The sequence below is a fragment of the Rhamphochromis longiceps genome, linkage group LG12 (genome assembly GCF_057381845.1).
Source record: "Rhamphochromis longiceps isolate RC_006_pf linkage group LG12, R_longiceps_female_GT1.1, whole genome shotgun sequence".
Classification (NCBI taxonomy): Eukaryota; Metazoa; Chordata; class Actinopteri; order Cichliformes; family Cichlidae; genus Rhamphochromis; species Rhamphochromis longiceps.
The window spans coordinates 4,590,625-4,611,503 of record NC_140568.1 but is presented as its reverse complement, the minus strand read 5'-3'; the positions used below and the strand labels follow the sequence as shown (position 1 = coordinate 4,611,503).

At 42.4% G+C, this 20,879-nt stretch overlaps 2 long non-coding RNA genes across 2 annotated transcripts; one reads left to right on the top strand and one right to left on the bottom strand.

Moving 5' to 3' along the window:
• Positions 1-3,444: 3,444 nt before the first annotated feature.
• On the bottom strand, positions 3,445-14,980 carry LOC146656645 (uncharacterized). The gene is made up of 4 exons (XR_014913909.1): positions 14,231-14,980; positions 11,116-13,724; positions 3,789-3,908; positions 3,445-3,504 (listed from the first exon to the last, which is right to left on the bottom strand). It is a non-coding gene; the product is annotated as an uncharacterized LOC146656645 (long non-coding RNA).
• A 725-nt stretch (positions 14,981-15,705) lies between these two features.
• LOC146656644 (uncharacterized) lies at positions 15,706-16,116 on the top strand. Its single transcript, XR_014913908.1, has 2 exons — positions 15,706-15,871; positions 15,954-16,116. It is a non-coding gene; the product is annotated as an uncharacterized LOC146656644 (long non-coding RNA).
• Positions 16,117-20,879: the final 4,763 nt, after the last annotated feature.

Below are 20,879 nucleotides of genomic sequence, written 5' to 3'. Positions count from 1 at the left end.
GCAATGAATATTAATAGAGATAAAATACAATCTTTTATCCTGTCTTCCTTCTCTCAGCCCAACCGGTCGCAGCAGATTTGGCGCTATATAAATAAAATTGAATTGAATTGAATACAATTTGCGCTCTCAGAGTGCTTCTTGTTTGTTTTTGTTGTAATCTGACTGTGGATTTTGATGTTTTTAAAAGCATAATACAGCAAAAAAACAAACAAACAAACAAACAAAACCCAGAAGGCCTTTTAAATTTCTTTAAATATTGTTCTGCTTTAGTCAAATCAAAAGATTGTATATTATTAACTTGAAATTGAATTGTGATTTTAATTTTAGGAATAGAATTTTAAGAATATTAGTTTTTACTGTCTCCAAATGGACAGGTAAAAAGCAGCTTTGAATTGACAGACCTCAAATAATAATATATTTCTTGGATTCGAGGGGGCACCCAAACTCCACCTACACTACTGTGCTAGACAGCAATATCACAGAACAGTGAACTCTTGGCACACACAAAAAATCCCCAGTGTAATCAATCCTCCACAGCAATGAAACACTGGATTATTGGGTACAGACACTCTCTTGTAGCCAAAAGGTCAGAGGGTTAGTCCTTTCCAAAGCTATCAAAACATCATTTAGCAGGGCAGCGGCAAACAGTGTCTGAAAAGTGACTTTTCATAACCACTGTCATACTTATTAGATATTAAATTTACAATTGTTTTCTTCTCTGTATTGTTATCCATTCAGAACCAATACAATTATCCTGATAGATGCAGAAGGGAATGTGATCTTCACAGAGCGCACCATGCTTGACTGTGACACAACCAAATGGAGCACCAGTTCTTTCCAGTTCAAACTGCAGGAGTGAAGACACAATGGAGGAAACCTACTCTGTGCCTTTCTGCATCATCTCTCCTTCCGTTACCTTTTCCTCACCATCTCCTTCAGCTGAGCCTCATGTGACCGCAAAGACTCATCAGCACTTTTTTTATTCAGCTAGTCACTAGCTGCCTCGTTAACATCAGTTTCATATATTTCTTACTTTTGATTTAATTTAAAGATGTATGCTAATTTTTAAAAAAAAGTAAAGATGCCAAAGGACATTTAGAGTTTTGTAGAGGAAAATATTTTACCTACATGTCATGAACCTTCTCAAAAATTATAGCTTGAATGTAATTTGGTAAATATAAGATTGGTGTGATGCCATTTTCTGTCATGAACGCTAGACATTGTGGCCCTTTCACACACATGGCAAAAGACAGGAGATGATCTGTGTTAGGCACATTACATGCAGTACGTTATGACTGGTTCTGACATTAGTGGTTTTAAATACAGCTTGTCTGGGTGAAGTGTAGAAAAGCTCGTCTGCGGTGCATGAATACATGCTTTTTGGTGTCCGATGTAACCTTCCATCCATGATTTACATTTTATGCTCTATTTTCAGGCTGCAGGCTAAATTGGCATCCTATGACAAGTCATAGGGTCACATATATTTTTCTAGAAGATTTAAGTTCACACGAGTCATCACCAGGATTACTGGCTACTTTGTAAGTTTCTGATTACCCTTTCATTGGTGTTTAGGTAATTTTGCGTCACAGCATCAAATGTTTCAATGCACTGTTAAATGCACTGGATCTTGAAAAAACAGCCTGAAAATAAATAACAGTTTATCCAAACACCTCTCTTTTTGATTGTTGCATTATGATTACGGATACAAAATAACTGTCAGGAACCATGTGCTCACACACATATCAGTATAGGCCTAGGAAGCTGGCTCCGCTGCTTCCTGTATGACTCTAGGATTTACCCACATGCAGGTGACGTATGAGTAATGTATTTATTAATGTGAAGAAAGCTTTTTGTAACCAGATTGAACCCATGGTTAATTTGACTTCTGTTCCCTAAAAAAAGAGTTCAAACTTGATATGATTTGTGAGTAATATGTACATACGTATTTTGATCTTTTGTTAGTTTTTTCCATTTAAAATCTCCCTATGGTCATTTAACCAGTATCCCTGGTTTGCAGTGTTATGCCATTGTATGTACTTTAGCTGACCTGCAACTGTTTTCAAACAGTGACCCCTCCTGCCTGTGTGGAATATTGCACCCTTCAGGATGTACCTGAACATTTGGTGTATTTAAAGATTACCTTCTTATTTTTTTAACCAGCAGAATGGGCACTGGTATCTTCACATCAATGTTTTAAAGCAATACAGCATCTAAAGAGGTGTAGAGGAGTATAAATCTAGACAAGTACAAATAGAATACCAGTGGCACAGCATTAAAAAATAATGCAGTTTTTATTTTTATCTGATTAATTTCAGCTGTGAAACAAATTTGTGGTTGTATTACCATCACTCCATGTTTATAGGCTGTATGTAAACATCTTTATAGTTTTCTTCATATACTGTGTGCTGTAAGCATCCACCAGTCCCAGAATTAGCACTCTCTGCTAAAGGCAGCAAGAGTCCACTCGACAAAACCAAAGCATGTTTTGTAAGATTTTGCATCACTGATTAAATATATCTGAATTTATTGATTCATGCAGGAGGTGTGTAGCACATGCTCACTTTAATGTTATGTTATAATTTGGTTGCTCTTCCCATTTTTAAAAACATTATCCTTTTTTAATGCTTGTCGGCTACCCCTTGTAGTCAAAGTGTGCATAAAGGGATTTCACGCAATATCAGGAGTTTCAAAAATGTGAACCATCCCACTGGATGGCTTCACATTATGTGAAAATGGGGGAGGGGGGATTCCAGTTATTCAATGGGACGCCGTTTGTAAACTGAATGATGCTGGAATTAGTAGCAACATTTTTCCACATTTAGCTCAAAGCCTTATTAAAAACATGTTTTTTCAAGTCATTTTTCACAATATTCAAATTTCCAAAGAGGAACTGGAAAATGTTCTTTCCCTGAAAATGTCTTTTACTGAAGCTGCATCTATCCTCTCCATCTCAAGGCCTACTCTGTAAGACTATTATAACAAGTAAGTTATACAGTCACTTACATTTAATGCTTCATTGAGCTGTATGTTTAAGTGTAGAAGAAAACCAAAGATCAAAGACGACACAGTTCAGTGCCAGTTAGCAAAGATGATGCATTTTGTCCTTTGGATGTATCATATTGCTGGTCTCTGTCAGCCTCTGTGGACCTTCACCACCATCTGCACCACACACGAGGGTTTGAGCCCATATTCAGATAGAGATGCAGAGTCGTTCACCAATAGCTTCCCAGCGACAGTCAGCCAGACTTCAGCCATAAGATATCCTACACACACAACAGAGGACAGAGATGAACCTCACAAAATATTTAAACATGTCAAAAACTATTATGTCAGGTTCCCTGAACACCACTGAAGATGCACACATTTTAAACACACTCCTTCTGTGTCCAAAACTCCTTAGCAGTGACAACAAAGTTAATATTTCAAAATCATCCTCAGTGCACACCTTTTCCCCCACTGTGGTCAAGATGCTCTTAGCTGTTTGGTTCCTCCTGCTCAGGATTTCTTCAAAGGAAAAAAGGAAACAAAAAGCAGTTTTAAAAGTTTTTTGTTGGTGGTGTTTTTGACTTTCAAGCTCAATCAAAGCAGAAAAAGACTTCAAAACAAATTCAATTGAATGGATGGGTATAATCTTCCATTGAAAGCCAGCAAGAAATAACAGTTTTTTAGAGAGTTTTGGTCATCATACACATAACAGCAATCACTGCGTTTGCAATATAATCTGTGACTATTATGAAAGTAACATACATAACTTGAAAAGCTAAAATCAATCATAACATTAAGCTCACCTTGTTTTTGTGGAGAAGGTGATCAGGCTTTTTCTTCACGTCCTGAGACCAGGTGCACTGGATCATCACCAGCTTGTATCTTCATCCTTTTTCACTCAGTGAAGTCTTTCTCTTTGTTCCCTTTGCAACAGAAAACTACCGTGTGATCACAGGTGAAGTTAGGGATATTTTTCCTGTGCAGTTTTTATAGTGCTTCATTTGGTGAAGCTGTTGATCCACTTTGATCTCAAAGGATCTCGACAGTGGAAAAAAGTAATATTTCTCCTTACCATTAGGCTAAATATAGATATAACAATTTATAATATGTCAGCAGCATCCCCATAAGGGAGGTCTCCCTGTAGTGTCCCGAATGCAGATCCATTGTGATAAGAGAGAATGGATCAGATTTGAATGTCCTCTGTAAAGTGTGCACAGCAGTAAATGGACAGCCGTTTGAATTCTGCTTGCAGTGTTTGAGGGAATGGGAGAGTCCACGGCCTTGGAAAGACTGCTGTGAAAATCACTAAAAACACTACAAACCTGCCCAGATAACCTTTGGTTCATTGGAGGAAGTCCACGGATGTCCTTCTATCCGTCCCTGTCTCACCTCCTGGTTGAGTACAGCAAGTGGAATTGTAAATTTGTTGTTTGTCCTCGATGTAAGGTAAAGTTATGTTTTCTATGCCTGAAGAGCTATACTAAATGTATTTTTTTAAAGCGACTTCTGTGTACCATGCTCCAGCGGTGTAGCTGTATGGCAGAAGAAATAATGACAGAGACACAAAGCTTCCAAGTTTTACTTTTGATGTGGGAGTGCCTTATTTGTAATAATGTACCATGCTGTGTTTTTTAATTCTCTCTCTCTCTAATTCTCTCCAAATCAAATATAATTAGTGTTGGTGTTACGGCCGAGAGGGCCCGGCTGTGGGTGTGGACTCAAATGCAGACACAGAGGGAGGCAAACGGGCGTGAACACAGTGCTTTATTTACAAGTGTCTAGTGAAATTACACAACAAGAGACTATGAATGCTATGAATTATGAAATGCTATGAACTGTGAACTGTGAGGCCAAACTGTGAACATGAAACTGAGTGCTATGGCTAGGTGCTGGATTTCACGGATGGAAAAAGGGGCAGCGGCTTGGATGGAGGTACGCAGTCACTATAATGAGAAGAGACAAGTAGTCAGTGGCAGTCCAGTGAATCACAGCTGCAGGATTAGGCTATGGAGGTTAGGGCTTACGCGTTGCAGGTTTAAAGTGTCATGCGAGGAAGGGGTGTCCAGGGGGTTCCGGGTGAGGAGTGTCCAGAGAGGATCCAGAATATGCGTGGAGTGAGGGACTTGGCAGGGAGGCAGGCAGGTGTAGTCCGATGGTGGAGAGGAAGAAACCAGATGACAGAACCAGCGTCCAGGCGGAGATGAGAGTAGTTCGGGAAACGTGACTGCCAGGTGGGTCCTATGACAAAGAAAAACACGGTGAGGGAAAAGCAGTAGTTGAGGGTTCTCACAAGGGGTTCGCAGCCTGACATGGGTTAGCAGAAGATCTGGCAGAGGTCTGTTGTGAATGCTGGTCTTATATGCAGGTGACTTGATTGGAACCAGGTGTGGAAGCTGATTGGAGTCTCTGCCTGAAGGTAGAACCCAGCGGAGTGGAAAAACCCCGTGCTCACCCGGACCATGACAGTTGGGTTCTATTGATGAGAAATTTGCTACTAAATGTGATCTTTACAGCTGCATTATGTCTGAATCATAATGATAATAAACCTGAAAAATGTAATTCATTCATAAATGTGAAATATAGTTAATCATACATTATGTTATTACTCATTCCTTAAGATTTAGTTATTTTATGTTGACCTGTCATTGTCTGCTGCTTCTTTAGCATTAGCTTGATGGCATTAATCACTTGTGCTATTCAGGCATTTTTTCCGTGTTTTTTTTTGTTAGCTTTATGATGACTGCTATTTTTTCTTCTAAATTGTTTAAGGAAATCAATGTCTATTTTATTAAAACCTTGTTATGCTTAATAAACAGTTAGGGTGTAAAGCATGCATGTTACAAGCACGTAGATGCTTTTATTTACAGTTTGTCGTTGGTTTCTTCTGCTTGTGCAGTTTTCCAGCCACCTTCTTCCCGTGCAGCACACAGTCCCAACATGATCAGATGATGCAGAACAGCCGTGTGGGTCAGCATCCCCTGACACCACACCCTGAACCCACCAGCCAAAGCCCTCCCTGCAGCTGAGCCACAAACCACATATTATCTCATTTAGAAAAATGTTTTGAGTAACTGACAAAACACGTAGTTAAGATTAATTTTTAGGGGTTTTGTTGGTTTTATAAACAGTTTAGTTTGAAACACACTGAATAATTCATTAACTACATTTTAAAAATCTGAAAAGCACTGTGGCGGGGCAGGGCCGTGCAGAGAGGTTTAAAGGGACGGGTGCTCAAAGTTAAAAAGGGGCACATTGAACCAGGTTGAATAACAACAACACACATTCATCAAGAATCTAATATGGGAAGAGAAGGGCTGTGTTGATCTGAGACTGTAGACATTAAAAAGTCCACAGGAGAGATGGTAGCTGATTAAACAAGTGTCATGAGATAATAACAAAATGCAAAGATTGGTGACAGCGCTTGGAACCATAAGGCAACAAAAAACTGTGAGAAATAAATTAGGCTCTGCCTGTGAATCACTCTTTGCTTCTCTTCTTCCTTCCATCCCATCATTTCATATATCACTCTCCACTTGCTATGTGAGAACAAGGCACAACTTGTCTGTGAAGGTTCTCAGTCATCCCGGTCATCGTAGTCTTTGCAAGCTCCTTTGAAGGCACAACTTGCTATTGCAATAAACTATAATCTAATTATCCACACCTAACAACTCTTGCACTTAATCTATAATAAAATGATGACAGAAAAATGTTATAGCACTGCCTTTAGTAGCCTCACACAGCTCCTGCTGTTTCCTCCTCATGTCCTTACCAGGCATGTCTGGACAATGTTATATCATGAGTAATATTTTTTTAAAAAAAATCCATCTAAATAAAACACACACATGCACGCACACACAGTGACATTTTAGACCTTCTTCAGAATACTGTATATACTATGGGCATCACGGTGCTGATCCATAATCCTTACATTATTATTTATTACTAGAGCTACAATAATAACGCAATGAGGAGGGGGAAGTAATAAATATGAAATAATGTATTTATGATGATTCCATTTGTTTCACTATCCACTCTGTGCAGGGGCAAAGCTTATTACATTTTTAAACTGCAGAGATACAATCATTTTACTGCTGTAAAATCCAACTTTTGTCTTATTTAAAATATAAATCTAATATAATCTGCTTCTTAATGTATGTTCTTTAAAATACAGCGTGTGTTTTTAATATATTATAATTATAATAATTATTATGTGGACATGCATATTAGATCGTTTTTTAGTGAAATATAATCCCTCCAGAAAGGCAGGAAAAGCCCGGAAACTTACTTTAAAACTAAATATGTTCCCTAAAACGGTGACAGAGCTACAGATCCATGACAGCCTTACACAGGTAGCCAGCAGCTGTGACCAGCACTGCTTGTGCAGTTAATAAAAGGACAGGTAATGTTTGTCGCGCTGTTGCACACACAGCACGCTCGTTTGTTTCAGTTCGTCAGTTGCCACAAGACAACTTACCAACGTGTACGTAATAAGCTAATACTCCTGGGTGCTATACACTACAGTGCACGCTGTGCACCTACTTACTGGGTTTGTCGCATCAGTCTGTGTCTCTGAGTTAACTTGTGTTTCTCCTACAGCTCCGGACCGCAACAAATGCGCGTGCTCTTTGTGAGCTCGTTCCCGGCTCGTAACCAGCGCGTTCTGCCGTCAAGGGCGATCATTGGTTAAATGTGATCATGTGACTGATGCAAGCCAGATCCTTTTATTTAGCAAAACTGTGATTAATAGTTAAATATTATTGTTGATGGGCACAGACAAGACTCCGCACGCACACACACACACATAAAAAAAATAATAATTTTTTTTTAAAAAGTTGCCTCAACAAAAGGGCACTTTGGGCACCCATCAGGAAAGGGGCGGGTGCTCAAGCCCCTCTAGCCCCCCCTCTGCACGTGCCTGTGGCGGGGTGTGGTTTGTGGCTGAGCAGCATCAGGGGAGGGGTGGAGCAGTGGGTGTGTGTGTGTGTGTCCATCCATCCCTAGGTGAAGCTGCACCCGATGAAGGAGAGGAAGAGCGCAAATAAGTGGGGCTAAAAACCACAGCACTTCTCAACGGTTTTTCAGATAGAATCAGATAGAAGCGCATTCTCCTTTATAAATATGTGTATCCCTTCGTTACCATGGGAACGAAGATAAAGGAAGTTGTAGAGTCAATGCGGACTTTGTGGACATTTGAAAAGGTCAGGAGTTAAGAGTGGGACACTTGGGGTTTTTTCTTCTTTTTTTCTTTTTCTTTTTGCCACAAGACCGGAAAAACGGCATGTGTCCCTAAGTTGCGGCTTCGGTACGTTGGGATCTACCTATCCGAAGAGGAAGACGCATAAAGGGAGTGACTTTTTTTTTTTTTTTAAATTGGCAGATAATTTCAAATGCAGCGTTTCTATCAGCTCAACAAATGTCAGCACACACAAACTGTGTGTAGTGTGTAGCACAGTGCGTTGGTAGCCAAATCGCCGGCTGCGGTGTTTGACACGAAGAAACAAGAAATCAAGCTGAGACAAGAAGAAGGTTTAGAAAGACAAGACAGGAGAGGAAGAAGAGACGTTACATTTAAAGGTAAGGACTCCTCATTTAAAGATCACGTGTAAGTCCTCGTGTTTTTAAATCACATACTGGGTCTGTACAGGTAACATTGTGTTTTTTACATAGTGTGAAACGTGCTACAAATCAAACTTAGGTAGACTGTGTTACTTAAAGGCTGCAGGAAAATACTCGGTTGTGTTTAAAAAGGTTAGTTTGCTGTACTGTGATGGATTTAAAGCAAATAAGGATCCTAACTGCAAAAGAAAATAATTTTCAAAAAGGTTGAAATATCTAAAGCAATGGCAGATTTAAAAAAAAACACACACACAATAAAAACAACAGACTGCAGGGAGGTTCTGTTCTGTGATGTCACAATCAAGCTGGTCTGAATAGAGATACAGTCCCGATCAAAAGTTTAAGACCTCTTGAAAAATTGCAACAAAAAAATAAAAAAGTCATATTTTGCATGGTTGGATCTTAACAAGGTTCCAAGTAGAGCTTCAACATGCAACAAGCAGAAATTGGACAAAAGCATTTTTTGAGCATCCAATTTATTGAAAACAAACAGAAAAATAAACAGAAATCAAAGTTCCAAACATGAACTCAGTAATGAATAGCTTCACAGCTATTGCTGATCACTTCAAAAAATTTGTTGCGGCTCTGTTATAGCATCACACAAACATCTCACATAAGCTCTATCTCTACAGTTTTATGTCGCACTCATAGCACACTATGCCCACATTTGTGGAGAGCAACCTTTGCATCATTTGTGGTAATGGGAAACAGTAAGGCATTTTGTACCAGGAGCTCGTTTTGCTTGTCGACCCCTAACAGTCAGCAGATAACATGTTAATCAGGTTATGTTATGACAATCCCTGCAGCACATCCATTTAAATGTCTTGGAGACGTGAGCGGGGGGGCCAACTTCACTCACTCTTCAAATCCAACAAAAGTGGTATCAAACGTTTGTGCTGCAAAAATTTTCATTTGTGCTGCTATCATTTTAAAGATATTAATAAAAATTTCTAGAGGTCATCAGAGGTCAACCAGCCCCCTCATATTAATGGAATCAAACAAAATTGGTGTCAATCAGTTGTGCTATGTTTGTGCTGGTTTGTGCTGCTAAAGTTGTCGTTTGTGCTGCTTCTGTTTTCAAAGACATTAATGAAAATGTAAAGGTCAAATGTACTGTTTATAAGATTGGGGAAAACTGCAGTCAGCTGAGACTGAAGAAGTCACTTGGATGAGTGACGAAACGTTTCTCCCACTGAAAGTGTCCGGATGAACAGAATCAACCTTTTGGAATTTACTTACCCGGATGATTAAGCACGCATCAAGACGTTGTTTTATTAATATTTTTAAAATGATAGCGGCACAAACAACAATTTTAGGAGCACAAACCAGCACAAACATAGCACAACTGATTGACACCAATTTTGTTTGATTCCATTAATATGAGGGGGCTGGTTGACCTCTGATGACCTCTAGAAATTTTTATTAATATCTTTAAAATGATAGCAGCACAAACGAAAATTTTTGCAGCACAAACGTAGCACAAACGTTTGATACCACTTTTGTTGCATTTGAAGAAGGTGGGGGGGCCAACTTCACTCACATTTTGGAGACCGTTGATCAAACGTAAATATGTCCAGTCACTTTTGATTCAACCTGCTTAGCTTGATCTCACATTTGCCGTTTCCTCTATCTCTATCCCCTGTGTGTGTCTGTTTGTGTGCTTGTGTGTTTGTGAGTGTGTGTGTGTGTGCGTGCGATGATCTCACATTTGTCATTTCTTCTTTCTCTCTCCCCTTGTCTTGTGTGTGTGAGTGAGAGAGAGATTATCATCTAACATTTGCCATTTCCTCTATCTCTTTCCCCTGTGTGTGGGTGCATGTGTAAAGGTAAGAAGCTTAGTAATGAAGTAAATGAATTCATTGACGGGTGAACAAACAAGGGCAACACGGTGGCACAGTGGTTAATATAGTTGCCCGCACAGCAAGAAGGTCCTGAGTTCAACTCCACTATCAGGCTGAGGTCTTTCTGTATGGACTTCTCATGTTCTCAAAGTGTTTGTGGGGGTTCACTCCACGTGCTCCGGCCTCTTTCCAAAATCCAAGTTTGTGGAGAAACTCTGAAATGCTCTTAAGTGTCTAGGGTTGTCTGTATCTGTGTTAGCCCTGTAACAGACTGGTGACCTGTCGAGGGTGCACCCTGCTTCTCGCCCTAAGATAGCTGGGATAGGCTCGAGCTGCCCTGTGACACTGGAAAAGAAACACAGCAGAGAATGGATGGGTGGCTGATCTAACATAAACATTTCCAGTCACTTTCAGTTCAAGCTGCTTAGCATGATCTCACATTTGCCAATTTCTCTATCTCTTCCCCCTCTGTTGTGTGTGTGTGAGATATTCTCACTTTTGCCATTTCTTCTGTCCCTTTCAACTGATCTGTGTGTGTGTGTGTGTGTGTGTGTGTGTGTGTCCAACATATTGCATACTCTGCTTTTGTCCTCAAATCAGGTAGGAAGTGTCTGTGTGGTTGAGCTGGTCTGGTCTGTCTAGACTTTCACTAGATAGATCAGGCTGCACCCACCTGTGAAACAGGTGGAGGGTCACCAGGACATGCAGAACTCGCTGACAGACTCCTGGCCACCTCTTGCCTCCTTAGTAGAAAGGGGCCACTCCCAGAGGCAGAGGGCTGTGAGGCACCGCCCGCCGGGCCCTCTCCTTTGGGAAAACCCTCAACACTGGGCCGAACCTTGGAGTTCTGTATGTCCATTCAGGCACACTCCATGCTTGATCTGTGGGCAATTCCTCTCAGAAGTGGAGGTCACGGTGGAGGCGTCGGAGGGCGGAAGGCGTTCCCTCAGTGGCTCACCTCTTCTGAGATTATGTAAAAACATAAGTCAATGTAGTGTAAGCAGCTTGAAAGAAAGTAACTGAACTTTTTTAAATTTCTGGGAGACGGTTGCTCACACGCGGGCGGCACAGTGGTTAGCACCGTTACCGCACAGGAAGAAGGTCTTGAGTTCAGCTCTACCGTCGCTCTGTGTGGAGTTTGCATGTTCTTCCTGTGTTTGCGTGGGTTCTTTCCTTGTACTCCTGCTTCCTGCCACAGTCCAACGACCTGCAGTTAGTGGCAATAGGTAATCGAAGAGTGTAAATTGGCGATAGGTGCGAATGGTTTTCTGCGTCTATGTGTTAGCCCTGTAACAGACTGGTGACCTGTCGAGGGTGCACCCTGCTTCTCGCCCTAAGATAGCTGGGATAGGCTCGAGCTGCCCTGTGACACTGGAAAAGAAACACAGCAGAGAATGGATGGGTGGCTGATCAAACGTAAACATTTCCAGTCACTTTCAGTTCAAGCTGCTTAGCATGATCTCACATTTGCCAATTTCTCTATCTCTTCCCCCTCTGTTGTGTGTGTGTGAGATATTCTCACTTTTGCCATTTCTTCTGTCCCTTTCAACTGATCTGTGTGTGTGTGTGTGTGTGTGTGTGTGTGTGTGTGTGTGTGTGTGTGTGTGTGTGTTTGTCCCACATATTGCATACTCTGCTTTTGTCCTCAAATCAGGTAGGAAGTGTCTGTGTGGTTGAGCTGGTCTGGTCTGTCTAGACTTTCACTAGATAGATCAGGCTGCACCCACCTGTGAAACAGGTGGAGGGTCACCAGGACATGCAGAACTCGCTGACAGACTCCTGGCCACCTCTTGCCTCCTTAGTAGAAAGGGGCCACTCCCAGAGGCAGAGGGCTGTGAGGCACCGCCCGCCGGGCCCTCTCCTTTGGGAAAACCCTCAACACTGGGCCGACCCTTGGAGTTCTGTATGTCCATTCAGGCACACTCCATGCTTGATCTGTGGGCAATTCCTCTCAGAAGTGGAGGTCACGGTGGAGGCGTTGGAGGGCGGAAGGCGTTCCCTCAGTGGCTCTCCTCTTCTGAGATTATGTAAAAACATAAGTCAATGTAGTGTAAGCAGCTTGAAAGAAAGTAACTGAACTTTTTTAAATTTCTGGGAGACGGTTGCTCACACGCGGGCGGCACAGTGGTTAGCACCGTTACCGCACAGGAAGAAGGTCTTGAGTTCAGCTCTACCGTCGCTCTGTGTGGAGTTTGCATGTTCTTCCTGTGTTTGCGTGGGTTCTTTCCTTGTACTCCGGCTTCCTGCTTCCTGCCACAGTCCAACGACCTGCAGTTAGTGGCAATAGGTAATCGAAGAGTGTAAATTGGCGATAGGTGCGAATGGTTTTCTGCGTCTATGTGTTAGCCCTGTAACAGACTGGTGACCTGTCGAGGGTGCACCCTGCTTCTCGCCCTAAGATAGCTGGGATAGGCTCGAGCTGCCCTGTGACACTGGAAAAGAAACACAGCAGAGAATGGATGGGTGGCTGATCTAACGTAAACATTTCCAGTCACTTTCAGTTTAAGCTGCTTAGCATGATCTCACATTTGCCAATTTCTCTATCTCTTCCCCCTCTGTTGTGTGTGTGTGAGATATTCTCACTTTTGCCATTTCTTCTGTCCCTTTCAACTGATCTGTGAGTGAGTGTGTGTGTCCCCCACATATTGCATACTCTGCTTTTGTCCTCAAATCAGGTAGGAAGTGTCTGTGTGGTTGAGCTGGTCTGGTCTGTCTAGACTTTCACTAGATAGATCAGGCTGCACCCACCTGTGAAACAGGTGGAGGGTCACCAGGACATGCAGAACTCGCTGACAGACTCCTGGCCACCTCTTGCCTCCTTAGTAGAAAGGGGCCACTCCCAGAGGCAGAGGGCTGTGAGGCACCGCCCGCCGGGCCCTCTCCTTTGGGAAAACCCTCAACACTGGGCCGAACCTTGGAGTTCTGTATGTCCATTCAGGCACACTCCATGCTTGATCTGTGGGCAATTCCTCTCAGAAGTGGAGGTCACGGTGGAGGCGTTGGAGGGCGGAAGGCGTTCCCTCAGTGGCTCTCCTCTTCTGAGATTGTGTAAAAACAAAAGTCAATGTAGTGTAAGCAGCTTGAAAGAAAGTAACTGAACTTTTTTAAATTTCTGGGAGACGGTTGCTCACACGCGGGCGGCACAGTGGTTAGCACCGTTACCGCACAGGAAGAAGGTCTTGAGTTCAGCTCTACCGTCGCTCTGTGTGGAGTTTGCATGTTCTTCCTGTGTTTGCGTGGGTTCTTTCCTTGTACTCCGGCTTCCTGCCACAGTCCAACGACCTGCAGTTAGTGGCAATAGGTAATCGAAGAGTGTAAATTGGTGATAGGTGCGAATGGTTTTCTGTTTCTATGTGTTAGCCCTGTAACAGACTGGTGACCTGTCGAGGGTGCACCCTGCTTCTCGCCCTAAGATAGCTGGGATAGGCTCGAGCTGCCCTGTGACACTGGAAAAGAAACACAGCAGAGAATGGATGGGTGGCTGATCTAACGTAAACATTTCCAGTCACTTTCAGTTCAAGCTGCTTAGCATGATCTCACATTTGCCAATTTCTCTATCTCTTCCCCCTCTGTTGTGTGTGTGTGAGATATTCTCACTTTTGCCATTTCTTCTGTCCCTTTCAACTGATCTGTGAGTGAGTGAGTGAGTGAGTGAGTGTGTGTGTGTGTGTGTTTGTCCCACATATTGCATACTCTGCTTTTGTCCTCAAATCAGGTAGGAAGTGTCTGTGTGGTTGAGCTGGTCTGGTCTGTCTAGACTTTCACTAGATAGATCAGGCTGCACCCACCTGTGAAACAGGTGGAGGGTCACCAGGACATGCAGAACTTGCTGACAGACTCCTGGCCACCTCTTGCCTCCTTAGTAGAAAGGGGCCACTCCCAGAGGCAGAGGGCTGTTAGGCACCGCCCGCCGGGCCCTCTCCTTTGGGAAAACCCTCAACACTGGGCCGAACCTTGGAGTTCTGTATGTCCATTCAGGCACACTCCATGCTTGATCTGTGGGCAATTCCTCTCAGAAGTGGAGGTCACGGTGGAGGCGTCGGAGGGCGGAAGGCGTTCCCTCAGTGGCTCTCCTCTTCTGAGATTGTGTAAAAACAAAAGTCAATGTAGTGTAAGCAGCTTGAAAGAAAGTAACTGAACTTTTTTTAAATTTCTGGGAGACGGTTGCTCACACGCGGGCGGCACAGTGGTTAGCACCGTTACCGCACAGGAAGAAGGTCTTGAGTTCAGCTCTACCGTCGCTCTGTGTGGAGTTGGCATGTTCTTCCTGTGTTTGCGTGGGTTCTTTCCTTGTACTCCGGCTTCCTGCCACAGTCCAACGACCTGCAGTTAGTGGCAATAGGTAATCGAAGAGTGTAAATTGGCGATAGGTGCGAATGGTTTTCTGCGTCTATGTGTTAGCCCTGTAACAGACTGGTGACCTGTCGAGGGTGCACCCTGCTTCTCGCCCTAAGATAGCTGGGATAGGCTCGAGCTGCCCTGTGACACTGGAAAAGAAACACAGCAGAGAATGGATGGGTGGCTGATCAAACGTAAACATTTCCAGTCACTTTCAGTTCAAGCTGCTTAGCATGATTTCACATTTGCCAATTTCTCTATCTCTTCCCCCTCTGTTGTGTGTGTGTGTGAGATATTCTCACTTTTGCCATTTCTTCTGTCCCTTTCAACTGATCTGTGTGTGTGTGTGTGTGCGTGTGTGTGTGTGTGTCCCACATATTGCATACTCTGCTTTTGTCCTCAAATCAGGTAGGAAGTGTCTGTGTGGTTGAGCTGGTCTGGTCTGTCTAGACTTTCACTAGATAGATCAGGCTGCACCCACCTGTGAAACAGGTGGAGGGTCACCAGGACATGCAGAACTCGCTGACAGACTCCTGGCCACCTCTTGCCTCCTTAGTAGAAAGGGGCCACTCCCAGAGGCAGAGGGCTGTGAGGCACCGCCCGCCAGGCCCTCTCCTTTGGGAAAACCCTCAACACTGGGCCGAACCTTGGAGTTCTGTATGTCCATTCAGGCACACTCCATGCTTGATCTGTAGGCAATTCCTCTCAGAAGTGGAGGTCACGGTGGAGGCGTTGGAGGGCGGAAGGCGTTCCCTCAGTGGCTCTCCTCTTCTGAGATTGTGTAAAAACATAAGTCAATGTAGTGTAAGCAGCTTGAAAGAAAGTAACTGAACTTGTTGAGATGGTTGATCAAACTGAAATATTACTGTCATGGTCCAGTTACGCTACATGTATTTGTTTTTGTTTCTCTCACTTTCTTTCTTGCTTCCCTGCTCACAACGCGATGCCTGGGTGGACCTAATCATGGACTCCCGGTTGCTGTCCTCACACCTGCAAGCAATTTCTCACCTGAGGTTCATCATCCTGTTTACCAGCCACTTCTGAAGGCAGTTGCTTGGAGCCCTTTGTCGCTGGACTACTGTGTAACATTCGTTAGTGCAATTCTAGCTTTGGAAATATTTTGATTTCTCTTTGTGCTTTGCTTGGCATTTAACATTTTGTCCTTGTATATAGATTTTCCGTGCCCCGCCTTGAGACCCTGTTCGTGAGTGTGGCAGTTGCAGTGAGCCTGTGGAGCCCCCCACCCTCCATGGACCTCTGGATTCGCTGGACCCCTTCTCCCCACTTGTATATAGTGCACTCTGTGTCATGTAAATAAAAAAAATGTTTATTGTGATTCGTAGTCTGCGCTTGAGTCCTGCTCAGCCTTGACAATTTTTAGTCACTTTCGGTTCAAGCTGCTTAGATTCCCATGATCTCACATTTGCCATTTGTGTGTGTGTGTGTGTGTGTTTGTCCCACATATTGCATACTCTGCTTTTGTCCTCAAATCGGGTAGGAAGTGTCTGTGTGGTTGAGCTGGTCTGGTCTGTCTAGACTTTCACTAGATAGATCAGGCTGCACCCACCTGTGAAACAGGTGGAGGGTCACCAGGACATGCAGAACTCTTGCCTCCTTAGTAGAAAGGGCCACTGCCAGAGGCGGAGGGCTGTGAGGCATCCAACCCCCATCTCATCAATAGGGGGGCATGATCTGAAATAACAATAGATTGATAATTGCAAGTTTCAATAAGTGGAAGAGGACATTTATCAGTGACAAATGAATTTATCCAATAGAACATTTTGTGGACAGGAATATAGTCGGAGCATGCCCTGGATGAGTATCCTTATTAGAGCTTCTTTCTAGGTTAGAGAGCACACAGCTTGTACCTCCAGCTAAAATGAGATTGTGTGTTGTCATATCCAGAATTCACGAGAATTAATAGACAATTAAGGTTTCATCATCCCATTTGGGGGCGTAAATGTTGGCTTAAATCAGTTCATAAAGTTGTCCATAAAGTCCATAATGTTGGCCAACCACAGTAATACGGACCCATAATAAGGACCCATAGGATCAGATAAAATGGTTGATACAGGAAATGGGACGTTTTTACCCATAAGGATGGCCACCCCTCTGTCTTAGAGTTAAAGTTGGAATGGACTATTTGGCCAACCCAACCAGTCTTCAATCTATATCGGTCTGCTATACAAAGGTGAGTCCCCTGTGGAAAAGACATATCAGATTTTTTCAGTTGTGTAAGCACCTTTTTGTGCTTAACAGGGTGATTCATAGACTTAATGATCCAACTTACAAAGTTGGCTGCATAACCCGTAAGCTTCGCCTGTATATTGACAGCAGCCATAGAGTTATCTAATCAAAGAGCAACAGTATGAACGTGTGTGTGTGTGATAGCCACTAACGTCTAATCACATTTATGTGAATTAACTTATATTTAAGCTATTTTACTTTAAATGTAAGTGATATTTTCTTTTGAAAATCCTCTAAATTAACTAGTTTTAACTATAGACCTGGTAACTAGTCTGGGATATTTGTAGCTGATGCTCCATTTTTGTACCAGTAGGTGGCAGTGTGAGACCATGGTTTGGCCTGTTGTTAGTAGTCGGAAGCATGCTCAGCACTGTTTTCTCATAATGTTACATGTACTCCCTGCCTTATCATTTCTTTCCTGCTTGCAGGCTAGTATTGTACCAGAAATAGAAAATAAAAGCAGTCACACCCGATATATTGCATAGATTAGTTATTAAGGTCAGAAACTGAAAGCACAGAAACATTGTTTAGTCTAGTAAATTCAACGTTCTGTAATGTTACTGATCGGCTCCACCTTTATAGTGTGTTGTTTTAGTTGTTTGTTTTCTGCCATAAAGTATTTACTTAAATTCAGTGTACATATCAAGATGGTAGTGATTACACCATTCTTTCGGAATCTTTCGAAATTCATGGATTATCTTTTTAGCATTCATTTTGAAGCGAGTTTCATAAGAAAATCGGCTTTGTCTATGACAGTGGAATATGTTCATTCTCTTTGTCTATCTGATAACGGAACACGTATTGAGAATATGTGAAATCCTATCTCGCTCTTGACGGAAGCAGTTGCATCTTTTCCCTCTCCCTTCCCTTATCTTTCCTGCTTGGCTTCTCATGTCCTTGTGTATTCTCGTGTAACTTTCTAACCCTCAGAGAGTCTCTCAGTCTTGTTCTCTAAGACCTAAAGAATTATGAATTTGATCAACTGGTCCCTTAACGAAATTGACACCCTATTTTTGATGAGAAGCCTGGGCTCGGGAGAGCCTGATTGTCCTGCAGAGCCCCTTGCTGCCGGATACTTGGTGGTCAGTTGCATCGTGTGTCTGGCGACACTCTCAATAGAGGACGTTGAACGAGATCTACCCATTCGGAACCATGATAACAGAGTTCTGGCTGATCGGAGCTGGCTTGAACCTGGCTTATCGAAAACAAAGAAAGCGGTCCCACAAGGCTGGCCGACGTGATTGACGATGGGCAATCTCTGAGTACTCACACTGCGTTTATTGAACGCAATATGGATAAGATCTTAGAGAAGCTCACGGCTCTGCAATGGGAAATTGACAGATCAAGTGACCAGTGATGGACATTAGACCAACTGTGAAATTGCATGCAGTTGTTCACATTAACCCAAACAATCATCTCCTTCACTCATTTGGCTCCTGAACAAGAAATTCTCTCTGATCGTATCCTTCAAGGACACCTGCGTCGGATCAGGACTGTTGACTTTGCTTAACCAGGTAAAAGGACACTCTCTCTCAAGTTGAACAGGACACACACACACGTACACTGACGCAGATGTACACTCACCCCTCTCCCCCCTCCAAACGCCTCCAATGGTTGCACCCACCCGATGCAGACGGCGATTGACCGGGCCAGCGTGGAATCATGCTGCTGTCTACACTGGCGACCTCTCACCCCATTTACCCATCCCTGTTGCTTGTCATGTGTTTTCATGGTGTTACAGTGTGAAGATTCATGTGCTTTTTGTGCTGAGGAATTTTTGTTTTCTGTTCTCATACTGATCCCCTACCAGGAGCTCAGTCTGAGTAGAGTTCTCTTTTTTCCTCCTCCACTCCCCTATTGTGTTGTACATTTCACTGTTTTTCTGTAAGCTCCCTGTTCTGACCTGTCTCCCCAATGTGATGTTTGTGTATGTATGGTCAGAAGGGGTCCAATTTTGCTGCAGGCAACTGCAAGTGACGAATAAAGCTTCATCATCATCATCATAATGTGAGCTATTTTTGGAAAAAGTAAATACACAGTTGTAATACTATAAAGTAACAAAAGACTGCATGAGCTTGAATTGGAATAAATAATGGAGCAACGACTAGCCACGTCTCCCTGGCTAGTAATTTCTTTCCTGGTTGCAGGAAAGTAATTTTGGAGTAATTTTTGACCAGGATATGTCCTTCAATGCACATATTAAACAAATATGTAGGACTGCTTTCTTCCATTTGTGCAATATCTCTGAAATGAGGAATATCCTGTCTCAACGTGACGCTAAAAACCTAGTTGTAACACATGATACTTTACCACTACAGAACGTAGAGGAAGTTAGGATCTTGGGTTTATGTTCTCTAGAAATCGACTAAGGAGCACGTGACACACAGCTAAAAGAACAGTTAACATTTATTTAAACAAAACCATAAATAGTCATTCAACAATTCACAATGAGAAAATTCCAATAGTCCATGTTTGTCAGCCTGTGTACTCAGTTCAGAGTTCTTTTCAGTCTTTTCTGTTCAGGTGTGTGAAGTGTGTGTGGATAGTGTTAATGTTAGTAGTACTACCCAGGCAGTGTATTGTTTTGAGATCTCATAAGCTTATCTGTCAGGAAGTAACGCGTCTGTCACTTCTAAGTAGGCTGCAAACCTTCCTCCATCGCAGCTGGGATCCTGAATCCTGGCTCGCTGCAGGTGAATTTACTGGTCTCACTCGCACAATTTCACACTCCAACAAAAAGACCAACCTGCACAGGGCAGTGAACACATTTTGCATTAATATTATAAAACAACTTAATCAACACTAGTGACCATACACCTCTCATTTTCGTAAATGACAACTTAATGCAATCGATAATAACAGAATTAAAGAACCTTAAAACGGTTTCCATAGGCACTTATCACACAAAATTAACTCACATCTCCTCTTTTGTGAACAGCAGTAACAATAATCCAGCGCTTACTGAATTGTGAGAATGCACCTCATCGATGCACGAGAGAAGTACAAAACGTGGTCGCAGTACTATTTATTCAAAGACTGGTCATATTTATTTCACTTCAGTTCATTTTTATTTCAAACATGTACATTCACCATCATTACATAATATCATTCAATTCTTTTGTTTGAAAAGGAGTAGGCAGAAGTATACACTTATTTGCCCCTACCCCCTCAAATTTTACATCTCATTCATTTAATTTTCTTTTATTCTTAAATTAAACAAACAAACAAATGAAACAACAGCAAAACAAACAAAAAAATGACAATATCATTTCTTTCATATAAATAAAGACAGAATATGTAAATTAGATTCACAAATAATGAAACAAACAAACCAAAACATCACTTCAATTACGGTCCTGGGTTTACCCCGTTTTCTTCATTCTTATATTTGTTTAAGATTTGTTTTTTATATTTTATTTTAAACTGGTTTATGTTAGGGGTGGGTGAGATAAACGATATAATTTTGGCCAACGATAGAGATTTTGACTATATCACTCTATCGCGATGGCGCATGTTGATGATGTCATCAAACTGCGCCTGTTTTGGTTGAAAGCATCGCAGCGGCTACAACCATTATCATCTGCAAATTATGCTGGGCGACAGTCATAGCAAAGAGATGAAGCACTTTTGAAATATGGGGAAAGCCAAAAACTGCGCTTCCTCCACTTCCGTAACATTGATTCATTAATGTTGAATTCTCTCGCAGCTGTTCTATTCTCATGTTGTTGCAGTATATTAATAACTAACCTCGTATTGTGGATGAATAATCTTAGTTGTTCTCCTGACTGAAGTTTGGCCCGTGTATAGCATCCTGCTATGCGATTGCATTTGTCCCTGACCACCAGAATCCCT